This window comes from Schistocerca gregaria, unplaced genomic scaffold (genome assembly GCF_023897955.1).
Source record: "Schistocerca gregaria isolate iqSchGreg1 unplaced genomic scaffold, iqSchGreg1.2 ptg000178l, whole genome shotgun sequence".
Taxonomy (NCBI): domain Eukaryota; kingdom Metazoa; phylum Arthropoda; class Insecta; order Orthoptera; family Acrididae; genus Schistocerca; species Schistocerca gregaria.
This window is the reverse complement of record NW_026061728.1, coordinates 10,634,605-10,647,859: the sequence shown is the minus strand read 5'-3', so window position 1 is coordinate 10,647,859 and position 13,255 is coordinate 10,634,605. Positions and strand designations below refer to the sequence as shown.

At 48.2% G+C, this 13,255-nt stretch overlaps 1 non-coding gene across 1 annotated transcript; it reads right to left on the bottom strand.

The window, feature by feature from the left end:
- Window positions 1–11,939: 11,939 nt before the first annotated feature.
- Window positions 11,940–12,011, bottom strand: Trnat-agu (transfer RNA threonine (anticodon AGU)). Its single transcript has one exon. It is a non-coding gene; the product is annotated as a tRNA-Thr (tRNA).
- Window positions 12,012–13,255: the final 1,244 nt, after the last annotated feature.

Here is a 13,255-nt window from a genome sequence, read left to right as displayed (position 1 = left end):
CCCTCGACATTATTTTCTGAGCTATCAACTTCGGCAAGGGAAAAACTTGTGCCATATAGAATGCCTTTGAGAGAATGCATAAGTTAATGAACCTCACCCTCTGAACCTGGTTCATAAGTCGTTGTGAGTTCTCAATAAGTCCCCCTTGAATCATTGTTAAAACCTCTTTCCAATTGAGGGCTGTCATCCTCATTGGACATGCCGTCAGGATTGTCCCCAGGGTTTTATGTGTGGTAACTGACTTCGCCCAATCGATTTGTATCCGTTCAAGACCCCGCATTCCCCGGATTGTAATTTTATTTTCGTTTGTTGTCGCACCCGATGCGCGGCAGTAGTTTTGAAGAATGGCCCCTAGTCGAATTACATCATCTTGCCCTCTTATGACGACACCAACATCGTCAGCATAGGCTCTCACTACAGTTTTCCTGCCAGTTATAGTTATGCCCTTTAACCGTTCATGAGCACTTCTTAAAAAGGGCTCTAACGACACAACAAACAAAAACATAGATAATGGACTTCCCTGTGGGATGCCGCGGTTTATTTGATTTTGCCGCGTCAGCTGACCGTTGACAGCTAATTTAGCGTTCAGACCAGTAGCAACGTTTTTTATAACATTAACTGTTTTGTGGACGAGTCCCATTTTTGTCAGTACCTCAAATAGGAAGCGGTGATTCACCGAGTCTAAAGCCTTAGTAAAATCTATAAAAAGTAAAGCACATTTGATATTCGAAACCGATGCTAAGGTGATGATGTCTCTATATTCAGAAATCGTATTAAAAATACTTCTATTTGCTGCACATGACTGATGTTGACTAATTAATTTGTCGGTCAGAGGGGAAAGTCTCTTTTTTAAAATCCTGCATACTATTTTGTAGTCAGAGTTTAAAAGTGAAATAGTGCGGTAGTTGTTTAAACTTTTCGTCCCTTTGTTTTTCGGTAGAAGTACAATTTTGCTGTCTTTAAAATCTGCAGGTATCGTCTGCCCGTTAAAAATCTCATTGACAATGCATGTAAACGTGTCACCAATTAGAAACCAGAACTTTCTGTAAAATTCTACAGGGAGTCCGTCGGGTCCAACAGATTTATTCACCGGGGACTTGGTTATTGTCTCACGAACCTCTTCGTTACTGACTTCAGAAAGGATTTCGTCGTTTTCAGAACTTGTCAATTGTGGGGATAAAACACTGAGAAACTCTTGCAGAGACCCCTCGTCAGGTGGGCTGGAGGAATATAATGCATAGTAGTACTGGTATACTGCATTTAGAATCTCCTTCTGAGACGTCAGTGTTGTCCCATTGGGGGTTTTAAGTTCACTAATAACAGTGCGTCGCCTATTCTTTGCATGCCGAAGCAGATGATATAAGGATGTTGTTTCATCATCTACCACCGACTTCGCCTTTGACTTCAGTTTCAAACCTTCCATCTGTTGTCTTTTAATGGCGAGTAATTTCGCTTTGGTGTGTCTGATGTCTTGTAATCTTATGGTTGACACGTTTGCCTGTTCATAGAGGTCTCGCAACAAACTGTAATAAAATTCCATACTGTTTTTTAACTCCCACGCTCTTTCTCTGCTGTATCTGATACACACTTTTCTCAGTCTCGGCTTTGCAACCTTAATCCACCAGTCTAATACTGTGGGGTGCCTCTCGATCGATCGCAGACATAAGGTCCACGCATCCGATACCGCTTCTGCCAAATCTTGCTCTTTTAAGAGAGAGACATGTAGATGCCACTGGTTCCTAAAAATCGGAATCGGCTGTGGAGCTAAATTAATGCACGCCTTCATACTGCAGTGGTCACTAAAATATACAGGTACGATTTCTGAATGTAGTAGACATCTTTCCAAGTTTTGGGAAACATAGATTCTGTCTATTCTACTGCGCGAAGTCTGTGTTATATACGTATATTCAACCTTCGATGGATATTTTAGTTCCCATGCGTCCTTTAGTTTTAGGTCGGTTACTAGGCGTTTAAGTTCTAAAGAACCGTTAAAATGTGGTTGTTGATCTTTACGATTTAACACACAGTTAAAATCACCGCCCATTATAAAACTGTTTGGGTTTCGACGTAATAAATATATAAGTTCCTCTTTATAAAATGCTGCCCTGTCCTGTCTATTACTATTTCCTGAGGGCGCGTATAAGTTAATCAATGTGGTACCTAAAACGTTAATACTAATTGCCCTTCCAGATTCCAACCGCTCCACTTGAGATACGGGAATCCCTTCCCTGAGCAGAACCGCTGTTCCTGTATGTGTGTCACAAGATACGTTAACAATTGCGGTGTATCCTGGTATTACAAATTCCGTCGTTACAACCTCCTGTAGCAAAGCGATATCGGTTCCAGAGTCATACAAAAATTCCTTGAGAGCAGCTAGCTTTAATGAGGTTCGAATTTTATTTATATTGATCGTTGTGATAGAGTATGCTTGCATCCCTAACTTGCTATTGGCCACGGACAAAGTTGGTCAAAAAAAAAACTGTTGTACTTTTGGTATGCTGAAATCCGGTTTAGAACTACAGTCATTCAGAACTTGGTAGCAGTCCTAGTAACACGGTCGCTAAACGTTAGTTTGTCTGCCATTGTCATCCCGCACCTTAGTACTTAGGGGCTGTTCGACTTTGAGTGTGTCAGGAGGCTCATCTGGAGCACCTTCTCTGACAATTTCATATCGTATATTTTTCTGTGATTTTACGTCCGACTTATCCGCTTTTTGTTTGGCTTGGGTGCGAGAAGCAGTAAGATTCGGTTGTGGTTTTAGCGTACGGCGGTGGACGCCCTGGAATCCCTGACCTGATTTTGTTGTGGCAACACTCGACGCGGCAGCTTCAGCAAGAGTGACGAGAGAGACCTGGTTTGTAAACACTGCCTGCTGTTTACATGCTACCTTCGGTTGTTGTCACGCTTGCGACGGTGTTTGCTTATTTTCCGGTTCAGGAGTAAACACTTTCACTTGTTTACACTCTGGTGCCGGTTGCTGTGCTGTTGGGGTGTCGCGGTGTTGTTGTTCTACCGCTTCCGCGAACTTCCCGTCGGTAAACAGCTGATTATCGCTGTTTATAGCTGGGCAAGTTGTCACTGCTTGGGGGACTTCTACTTTCTCGCTGTCGGCAGCTGCCGTTGCATTTTCTGGCAGTGAGCGAGATGTATCAGAAACTGCAATTAAATCTACTTGCATTCCGTCTGGGGGCACATGCAGATTTTCATCGCCAGCTTTCTGTTTACGTACAGCAGGAGATTGTCGGGAGGTGTCATCATCAGAATGATCATCTGTATGTTCAAGTGGTCGTTTCTTGGTTAGTACGTCTAACTCACGGGCAGAGGAATCACAACTGAAGCGTGTTACCAGGGGTGGATAATCACTGCCATCAACAGCAATAGTTCCAGTACTAGGTACAGGATCCGAACCCTCACCCTGTTTGGCTGTGTTATCGGTTGCCAAAACTTCGCTCAAGGTCATCTTGCGGCGTTGGACTAAATTTGTTTTTAGTACAAAGACACGACGGGGACAGTCCTGCCTTAAATGAACCGATTCATTGCATATATGGCACGTAGGGGTTTGACCAGTATAAATCACGTGTGCTTTATGCCCGTCAACAGTTATATGAGATGGGATATTCGTCTTTACTTCCATCTCTACCGAACGAATACCATTGAAGCTCTGAATTTTAAATTGCTTCGACCAACGTTCGTTAACTATGTCCTTTACCTCACCATATTGAGACAGGGCAACCTTGTTTTTCTCATTATCTATCTCGATAGGTAAATTTAACACCCGCACAGATCTATAAAGAGCATCAGCTCTCCTGATAGCCACTTTACTTGTAGTGCCGTCTCTATGCAAAAATTCGACATGATACCCGAATTTTCCAATAATTTTATCGACCGAAACGGGATCCAAAAACTTTACGAAAACACAGTAGTTGTCAGTATCTAGCTGAGTGGTATACACCATATCAGAATTTATGCCAAGTACCTGATCAAGCCAATCATGAATTTCCATAGCAGTCGGCTGAACACGTCGTGTTACCTTAGCGAAGGCAAAAACCAGCGTATTCTTCCTCACAGTTGTAGACATGGTATGCAGTAATCAAGGGGAGATACCGGTAATTACCGAAAACTCCACAAACGACAAATAATCGTCGGTAGAAAACACAAAAACAGAACACAGAAGGCAGAAAAAACACGAGTTACACACGAAGAAAATCACAAAACTCAAAAACACCGAAACGCAAAGGTAAACACTGGCGAAACACTGACTACACGCAGCAACGGTGACACGTCCGTACGCGTCGGCAGCTAGAGCCAGAATGCCACTGAGCTAAAGAGGCGCGGCCTAGCGGTACTTTTGCGTACTTCATCCTTACGGTCGTCTGGATCATCAGACTTCAGCTGACAACACTTCATATTACCGTCTAATATTTGCGGCTATGGCGACCCATTACTGCTTGGCTACACATCAGACACGTAAACGAAGTGCTCTCCAAATAACACCACTTGTATTTCAGAACATGTCTTTCACACATGTCTACAAAATCACCTTCACCTTCAAATACAGTTTCCTTGCGACTGACGGAGACGTAGGCAAAGTTTAAAGTTGCTATTTCCATTACATCACGTTAATCAGAAAAACGGTAAGTTACATCTGCAGAGGAACAAAATTCCGTTCCTCCCGGCGTGGGGCTCGAACCCACGACCCTGCAATTAAGAGCCTTATGCTCTACCGACTGAGCTAGCCGCGCTGCCTCGGTGAATACATGCCGGTTAGCACGTCACACAGTACTCGTTTGGGTTGATTGGTCCCATACAGAACCTCTCCATGTTGCCTAATGTTTTCCTAACGTCACACTCGTCACGTAGTTCACTTTTATTTCATAATCATTTCTGAGAGGTAACAGAATTGCATGACAACCTGCAGAGCTATTTTCGTCAAAATTAACACACATACTTGATGTGACTCATAAGCCGAACGAGTTACTATCCGACGTTATTTTAGATGTGCAAGTGCCAGTCTAAAACACGCGGCGACGGCAATATGCAAACCAATTCGCTAGTTAACACCGGTCTTGTTGTGCGTGTTTCAAGCTCAAGAGCATCTCCAAGCAGAAAATGGTCAACAGCAACATTCACACGGTTTCGTACTGCTCAAGTGCTACACTAAAACGGTATGTTTCTTTTTCAGATCTGGAAAAACACGACCGTGACAGGAATCAAACACGCAATCTTCGGATACGAAGTCCGACGCCTTATCCATTAGGCCACACGGTCACAGACAAACAAGTGGAACTTATATACGCCTCATCTCAAAACGCTCACACCACTGAAGAGTTGTGTTTTCGTTCTACACATACGCTGCCCCTTGCTCTTTCCCACCCATTTGATACATTCAACTTGTTACGAGACCTACCAAATATAGACTGGGAAACTAGACCACACACTTTGTGCATTCGGAAATGTAAGGCAGGGCGTCCCTCGCCGCATTTGCTACGATGGCCATTTGCTACTTCTGCAGAAGTGGCGACGACGACGACGACGACGACGACGACGACCGCGGAAGGCTCTGAGATATGTGAGAAATACATCTATAAAATATATTTCAGACTGCCCCGTCCCACCTTATGCTGTACCGCTTTGGCAAATGCTTTATCTGCGCCATTCGCCTTAATCACATCTGAGAGTAATTCTTAATAAAACGCCTCTCGCTAATTGTTCGTCATCTCAGATACTGTTTGCTTTAAGGCCACGACGCGCAACTGATATCCAAAATTGGTCTGCTTCCTGTGACGATCGAACTCACGACCCCTGGTTTACTAGACCAGTTCTCTGGCACCAAGCTAAAGAGGCGCGGCCTAGCGGTACTTTTGCGTACTTCATCCTTACGGTCGTCTGGATCATCAGACTTCAGCTGACAACACTTCATATTACCGTTTAATATTTGCAGCTATGGCGACCCATTACTGCTTGGCTACACATCTGACACGTAAACGAAGTGCTCTCCAAAAAACACCAATTGCATTTCAGAACATGTCTTTCACACATGTCTACAAAATCACCTTCACCTTCAAATACAGTTTCGTTGCGACTGACGGAGACGTAGGCAAAGTTTAAAGTTGCTATTTCCATTACATCACGTTAATCAGAAAATCGGTAATTTACATCTGCAGAGGAACAAAATTCCGTTCCTCCCCGCGTGGGGCTCGAACCCACGACCCTGGGATTAAGAGCCTTATGCTCTACCGACTGAGCCTTTTTTTTTTTTTTTATTCACCAGGAACAGGGTAAATGAACAAAAGATCTTTATTGGTACAAACTTAAATCCAAGAAAAATGCCATCCTTCCGGCGAAAATAACACAAGACATGATATTCGTATAAGGTGAGCAAGTTTTTTTAGTATGAACAAGGTGTAGGAAAAAAAACTAGTAATACTGATGGAAGCTAAGAGGTGTAAAGCAATTTACAGTGGAGTGAGGGAAAAGCCAGTGTTTATCTGGTGTAGTGCATAAAAGAAAGGAGGCGTGTGTCCATGCGCCTACTCCACTATGGGTTACAATGTAGAAAGCAGCGCGAGGGGTCTCAGATGTCAGCAGGGGGGTCGGGGGTGCTGTCGGCGTGTGGTACCATCCAACTGAGCGGGGGTGACGTGAAGATCGCGTGTAGGTAATTAGCGAAGAAGGCGCGGTAGCGCGGTCGCTGTTCGACTTCGCTGTGGGCAGTTTGTAAGTACTGCCAGAAATCAAGGCGTGATTTGTCGCCATCATTATACATGTAGGTGATGGTCCATCCCTTGACCCATACAATCGCATGATTTTTGGTGGCGGGGAAATAAGTATTCTCAGGATGGATAAAAGTCCATGGGTCAATCGAGTCCGGCGGAACACGGAGGTAACAGGCAACGAACTGTTGGGCAAGTTTCCAGACGTCACTGGTGGCAGCACAAGTCAGTTGATGGACATCGTCATCCATGAGGTGGCACATGGAGCAGAGTGGAGAGTCCTTTAGTCCTATGGCGTGAAGACGATGATTTGTGGCGAATTTTTCATTTGCGACCTGGTACCATGTTGTCCGGACTTTGGAGGGAAGAAAAGGCTGGTGGATGTGACGCCAAACCTTGGGCCACCGCGTGGACGGATGTCGCAGTTCGATATTGTTGCTGGATATGGAACGAAGGAGTGGGGTGTAAAAATCTTTAGGTCGAGGAGAACGCATGGTCGGTAGGTGTGTGTGAGCATAACTGAAGTCGACGATGAAATCAGAAATGTGCGTCAGATGGTGCTTGATGTGTCCGACTGGTACTGGTGGTGTTATGGTCGCGGGCACAAGAATTTCCAGCAAGCTGCGCGTAAGGGAGGTGCCCCCGTACCACTGCTTGTGCATGGTGGACATGTACAAGGACGCCGCGCGGAGTCGCACATTGACAAGACCGAGGCCACCCGCTCGCGGGGGAAGGGTGAGCGTGTCGTAGCGGACCTTAAAGAGCGTACCAGCCGTAAGGAAGTATCCGAAGGCAGCCTGGAGGCTACGTCCAATAGTTGATGGCAGCGGGAGGACCTGTGCAATGTGGACCATTCTGGACGCCACATGTTGATTGAGGTATTGGACACGTTGTAAAGAATCGAGTCGTCGGAGAAGATTTTGTCGCACCGTCGTGCGGATGGTTTGAAGAGCACGCCGAAAATTGATGGCAGCGGAGCGGCGCACGGTGGAGGTGAAAATGATACCAAGGTATCGTAGTTTCTGTACACACGGAAGAGGTGCTAAGTCGTCGTGTGAGAGGCCGCGTCCAAAGGGCATCGCCGCGGATTTAGTCACATTCATGTTACTGCCCGCTGCAGTGCCGTACGTTGATATCAAATCAAGTACCGTGTGTGTTTCACTCCATGAGCGGATCAAGAGGAGGAGGTCGTCCGCATACGCACGACATCGAAAACTGTGCTGTCGCAAAGTGAGACCAGAAAGGTGGCTCGTCAGACTCCCGATGAGCGGCTCCAGGCCTATGGCATAGAGTAGGGTCGAAAGTGGGCAGCCTTGCCGTACGGAACGTCGGATCGCCACTGGTCCCGCCACACGGCCATTAACCTGAATCAGCGATTTGGCGGTGCCGTACAGGCGCCGGATTACGTCGATAAAGGCTGGTGGAAAACCCATGCGGTTCATCACGGAGAACAGAAAAGGATGCCGTACTTTGTCGAATGCGCTGTCAAAATCAATGGCAACCACGGCGGCGCGGAGTCTGCACGTCGCTGCCAGTGCAATTAAATCGCGACATTCTCCTGTGGCCGTTTGTATATTAACTGAGCCGCCCGGAGTTGTCTGTTCCGGGGATAGAATGGTAGGCAGGACCTTGCGGCATCGCGTTGCCAGGAGGCGTGTAAAAATTTTACAGTCTGCGTTAAGCAGAGTCAGGGGACGGTAATGTGCTGTCGTCACACCTGGTGTCGGTTTGTGGATGGGTATAATAATTCCCGTGACGAAGGACGGCGGTACGCCGTTCCTCATCGTCAGCAGTTCATGAAACATCGTTGTCCACCGTGACGCCATTAGTGTGAAGAAAGCGCGATAAAATTCTATCGGCAATCCGTCGACGCCAGGTGACTTATTCAGAGCACCTTTTTTGATTGCATCGTGGATTTCGTCACGCGTAATGGGCTCCATCAGCTCATCCGCTTCGTCGCTGGTGAGGGTGCGAGTTACGTGTGGTAACACAGACTCCTCAGCGTGGTTGTTGGTAGTCTCCTCCTGGTACATTGTGCGGTAGTGGTCAACAAAGGCACTGACGATTTCGGCCTGGCAAGTGACGTGCTGGCCGCGACAAGTTGTGATCTCGGTGATGAGTTGTTGTCGCCGATGTTTCCTATCGGAGGCGATATGATGCATGGTCGGATGTTCCTGTTCCGCCGAATCTTGATATCGGGTTCGCACCATAGCCCCCTGCAGTCGACGGCGTGTCAAAGTTACAATTTGGGCCTTAATCCTGCTGCGTTCCCTCTGGGTGTCGGGTGTGGGCGGTTGGGCGTCCAGGTCGCGGAGAACGGCGTAGAAATAGTCGGTAGTGTGCCGGCGCCACATAGCAACTTCCTTTCCATACTGAATCAAAGTACGTCGAATGGCAGGTTTGGCATATTCCAGCCACCAGGTCACGGTCGTGCAGTATTTAGGTAAGCGACGTTCACAGGTGGCCCATGTCTCGGTGACACGTTGAAGACATTCGGGATCATGAAGATGGGAGGTGTTTAGCTTCCACCGTGCACGACTACGCCAGACCACTTGCTTGGGGAAGAGAATGTTGCAGATGTAGGCACAGTGGTCCGAAAAGGCCAGGGGCCCAAGTTCTGCACCTTTGACTGCAGGTGTTAGTTCCCGAGAGACGTAAATTCTGTCCAGGCGGCACGCGGAGTGACTCGTCTGGTAATTATGTCCAAGGGCGTCGCCGTGCTGAACTTCCCAAGTGTCGCGGAGCAACAGATCTCGGACGACAAGACGCAGTTCTTGACAGGTGTTGTAGTGGGGCACTTGATCTTTAGGGTGCAAGACACAATTAAAATCACCCCCAAACAAGTAATGGTCGCAGCGTCCAAGAAACAGAGGAGCGATTTCTTCTGAATAGAAGAGTGCCCTGTCGCGTCTGCGGGTGGAGCCCGACGGAGCGTAAATGTTGACGATACGCGTCCCCATGACGGTGACGGCCATGCCTCTGGCAGATGGAAGGTATGTGATATCGGCCACTGGAATGCCTTCTCTGGCGTAGATGGCTACGCCGCGTCCCAGGTGGTCACCAGGAGAAGGATAAGTGTTATATCCCGCGACGTCTGGAAGTGTGGCCAAGTGTACTTCCTGTAGTAGTGCTATATCGACGTCTGACGCCCATATCATCTCTCGCAGCAGTTGAAGTTTCACGGGTGAGCTGATGGTGTTAGTGTTGATCGTCGCTATTCGGTAGGTTTGGAGCCGTCCCCCGCCGTGAAGGGGAACTCCACCGGCGGAGGATGAAGAGGGGCGAGGCAACGGCGAGTCGTGCCGTGCGCCACCTGATGGCGTTATCAGCGGCGTAACGATGCTTCCGTCTGGGGTAACTCTGTCCCCAGCGTGTGGTCCGGGTCCTCATCGACGTCCTCACTCCACACCATTGAGGGCGCTGTCGTTGTGATGGTCGTACGTTCCACTTCGGTCGTAGAGGCGGAGGACGTCTCGGCGGCAGTAGCATCGGTGGAGTCCATTGGTTCAGGAGCACCTGAGCGAGCCAGTAGAGTTGGCATCGAAACATCCACAGTCGGCGTCATGTTGTCGTCATTCGTATCGTCGTGTAGGTTCTCTGAGGCCTAGTCGTGTCGGACGGCCTCTGGAGCATCAGGGGGAGGTGATCCGTCTCGTTCCGAGACCGTACGACGCCTCCTCTTGCGCCTCTTAGGTGAACGTTGTTTGCGAGTTCGTCCCTCTGTGTCGGAAGACGGAAGGGAGTCGCGTCGCTCTGAGAGGAAGGCCGTCGCGGGAACGTCAAATGAAGGGGTGTCCATATGTTCAGGCTGGTGGGTGTCGGAAGTCGTCGCTGTTGGTAATGGCGCCGTAGTAGCGTCTGGCTTTGAGCGCGACGTGTCGGCCCCGGCGGTATCCATAGCAGCTGGAAGGGTCACCGGTACGTGGTCCGATGAGCGGCGGCCGGTGGGAGGAGAAGAGAGCGCCGATGCGTAGGTGATCGGTAAAATCGTCGTCGGAGCCGTAGGTGCCACGGTAGCGCCTGGCAATTGGGTGATCCGTCGCTGAAGACACTCAGATCTGAGGTGGCCTTCTTTTCCGCACCCGGAACAGATCTTGGGTTGGCCGTCGTATATGACAACCGAGCGGCACCAGCTAATTTGCAGGTAAGATGGCACGTGGCGATGGAGGTCGTTGGTGATCTGCCGTACACCGTTAAGAACGGGGTACGTTTGGAATTGCGCCCAGCGTTCGGCAGTGTGGCCATGTACAGTACCATAGGGGCGGAAAGCCGCGATAACGTCCTCCGCCGGTAGCTCGAACGGGAGTTCGAAAACTCGTATGGTGCGCATTCCTAAGCCGGCATGGTCGACAGTGACCGCTCCGACATTGCCGTCGGCGTGGCAAAAGCGTAATCCATGGTTAGTGTCACGAAGTATTCTTTCACACACCGCGTCGTTGACAACTTTCACGTACACAGTACTGCTTAATATGGACAAATGGATGCCCAAGATGTCGGAAGGTGGGATCTAACCAACGTCGCGTAGGAAGCGTTTCACTTCCAAGGCCTTTGGTCGTGCGTATTCGTTGCAGAAGTTGAATCGTAAAGTTGATTTTCGAAAACGATTGGCCATGGCTCTAGTGCACGTAAGCGACACGTAAGTGACGGCCGCTGAAATGTAAACAACAGCGAGCGCGCGCGCTCCGCAGGCGGAAACAACAACACGTCCGCACTGCATGGCGGCGAAAGCCGGACTGCAGCTACAAACAAGTGGAACTTATATACGACTCATCTCAAAACGCTCACACCACTGAGGAGTTGTGTTTTCGCTCTACACAGACGCTGCCCCTTGCTCTTTCCCACCCATTTGATACATTCAACCTGCTACGAGACCAACCAAATATAGACTGGGAAACTAAACCACACAATTTGTGCATTCGGAAATGTAAGGCTGGGCGTCCCTCGTCGCATTTGCTACGATGGCCATTTGTTACTTCTGCAGAAGTGGCGACGACGACGACGACCGCGGAAGGCTCTGAGATATGTGAGAAATACATCTATAAAATATATTTCAGACTGCCCCGTCCCACCTTATGCTGTACCGCTTTGGCAAATGCTTTATCTGTGCTATTCGCCTTAATATCATCTGAGAGTAATTCTTAATAAAACCCCTCTCGCTAATTGTTCGTCATCCCAGATACTGTTTGCTATAAGGCCACGACGCGCAACTGATATCCAAAATTCGTCTGCCTCCTGTGAGGATCGAACTCACGAATCCTGGTTTACTAGACCAGTGCTCTGCCACTGATCTAAAGAGGCGCGGCCTAGCGGTACTTATGCGTACTTCATCTTTACGGTCGTCTGGATCATCAGACTTCAGCTGACAACACTTCATATTACCGTCTAATATTTGCAGCTATGGCGACCCATTACTGCTTGGCTACACATCTGACACGTAAACGAAGTGCTCTCCAAAGAACACCACTTGCATTTCAGAACATGTCTTTCACACATGTCTACAAAACCACCTTCACCTTCAAATACAGTTTCCTTGCGACTGACGGAGACGTAGGCAAAGTTTAAAGTTGCTATTTCCATTACATCACGTTAATCAGAAAAACGGTAAGTTACATCTGCAGAGGAACAAAATTCCACTCCTCCCTGCGTGGGGCTCGAACCCACGACCCTGGGATTAAGAGCCTTATGCTCTACCGACTGAGCCAGCCGCGCTGCCTCGTTGAATATATGCCGGTTAGCACGTCACACAGTTCTCGTTTGGGTTGATTGGTCCAATACAGAACGTCTCCATGTTGCCTAATGTTTTCCTAACGTCACACTCGTCACGTAGTTCACTTTTATTTCATAATCATTTCTGAGAGGTAACAGAATTGCATGACAACCTGCAGAGCTAGTTTCGTCAAAATTAACACACATACTTGATGTGACTCATAAGCCGAACGAGTTACTTTCCGACGTTATTTTAGATGTGCAAGTGCCAGTCAAAATCACGCGGCGACGGCAATATGCAAACCAATTCGCTAGTTAACACCGGTCTTGTTGTGCGTGTTTCAAGCTCAAGAGCATCTCCAAGCAGAAAATGGTCAACAGCAACATTCACACGGTCAGTACTGCTCAAGTGCTACACTTAAACGGTATGTTTCTTTTTCAGATCTGGAAAAACACGACCGTGAGAGGAATCACACACGCAATCTTCGGATACAAACTCCGACGCCTTATACATTAGGCCACACGGTCACTGACAAACAAGTGGAACTTATATACGACTCACCTCAAAACGCTCACACCACTGAGGAGTTGTGTTATCGATCTACACAGACGCTGCCCCTTGCTCTTTCCCACCCATTTGATACATTCAACCTACTACGAGACCTACAAAATATAGACTGGGAAACTAAACCACACACTTTGTGCATTCGAAAATGTAAGGCAGGGCGTCCCTCGCCACATTTGCTACGATGGCCATTTGATACTTCTGCAGAAGTGGCGGCGGCGGCGGCGGCGGCGGCGGCGGCGACGACGACGACGACGACGACGACGACGAC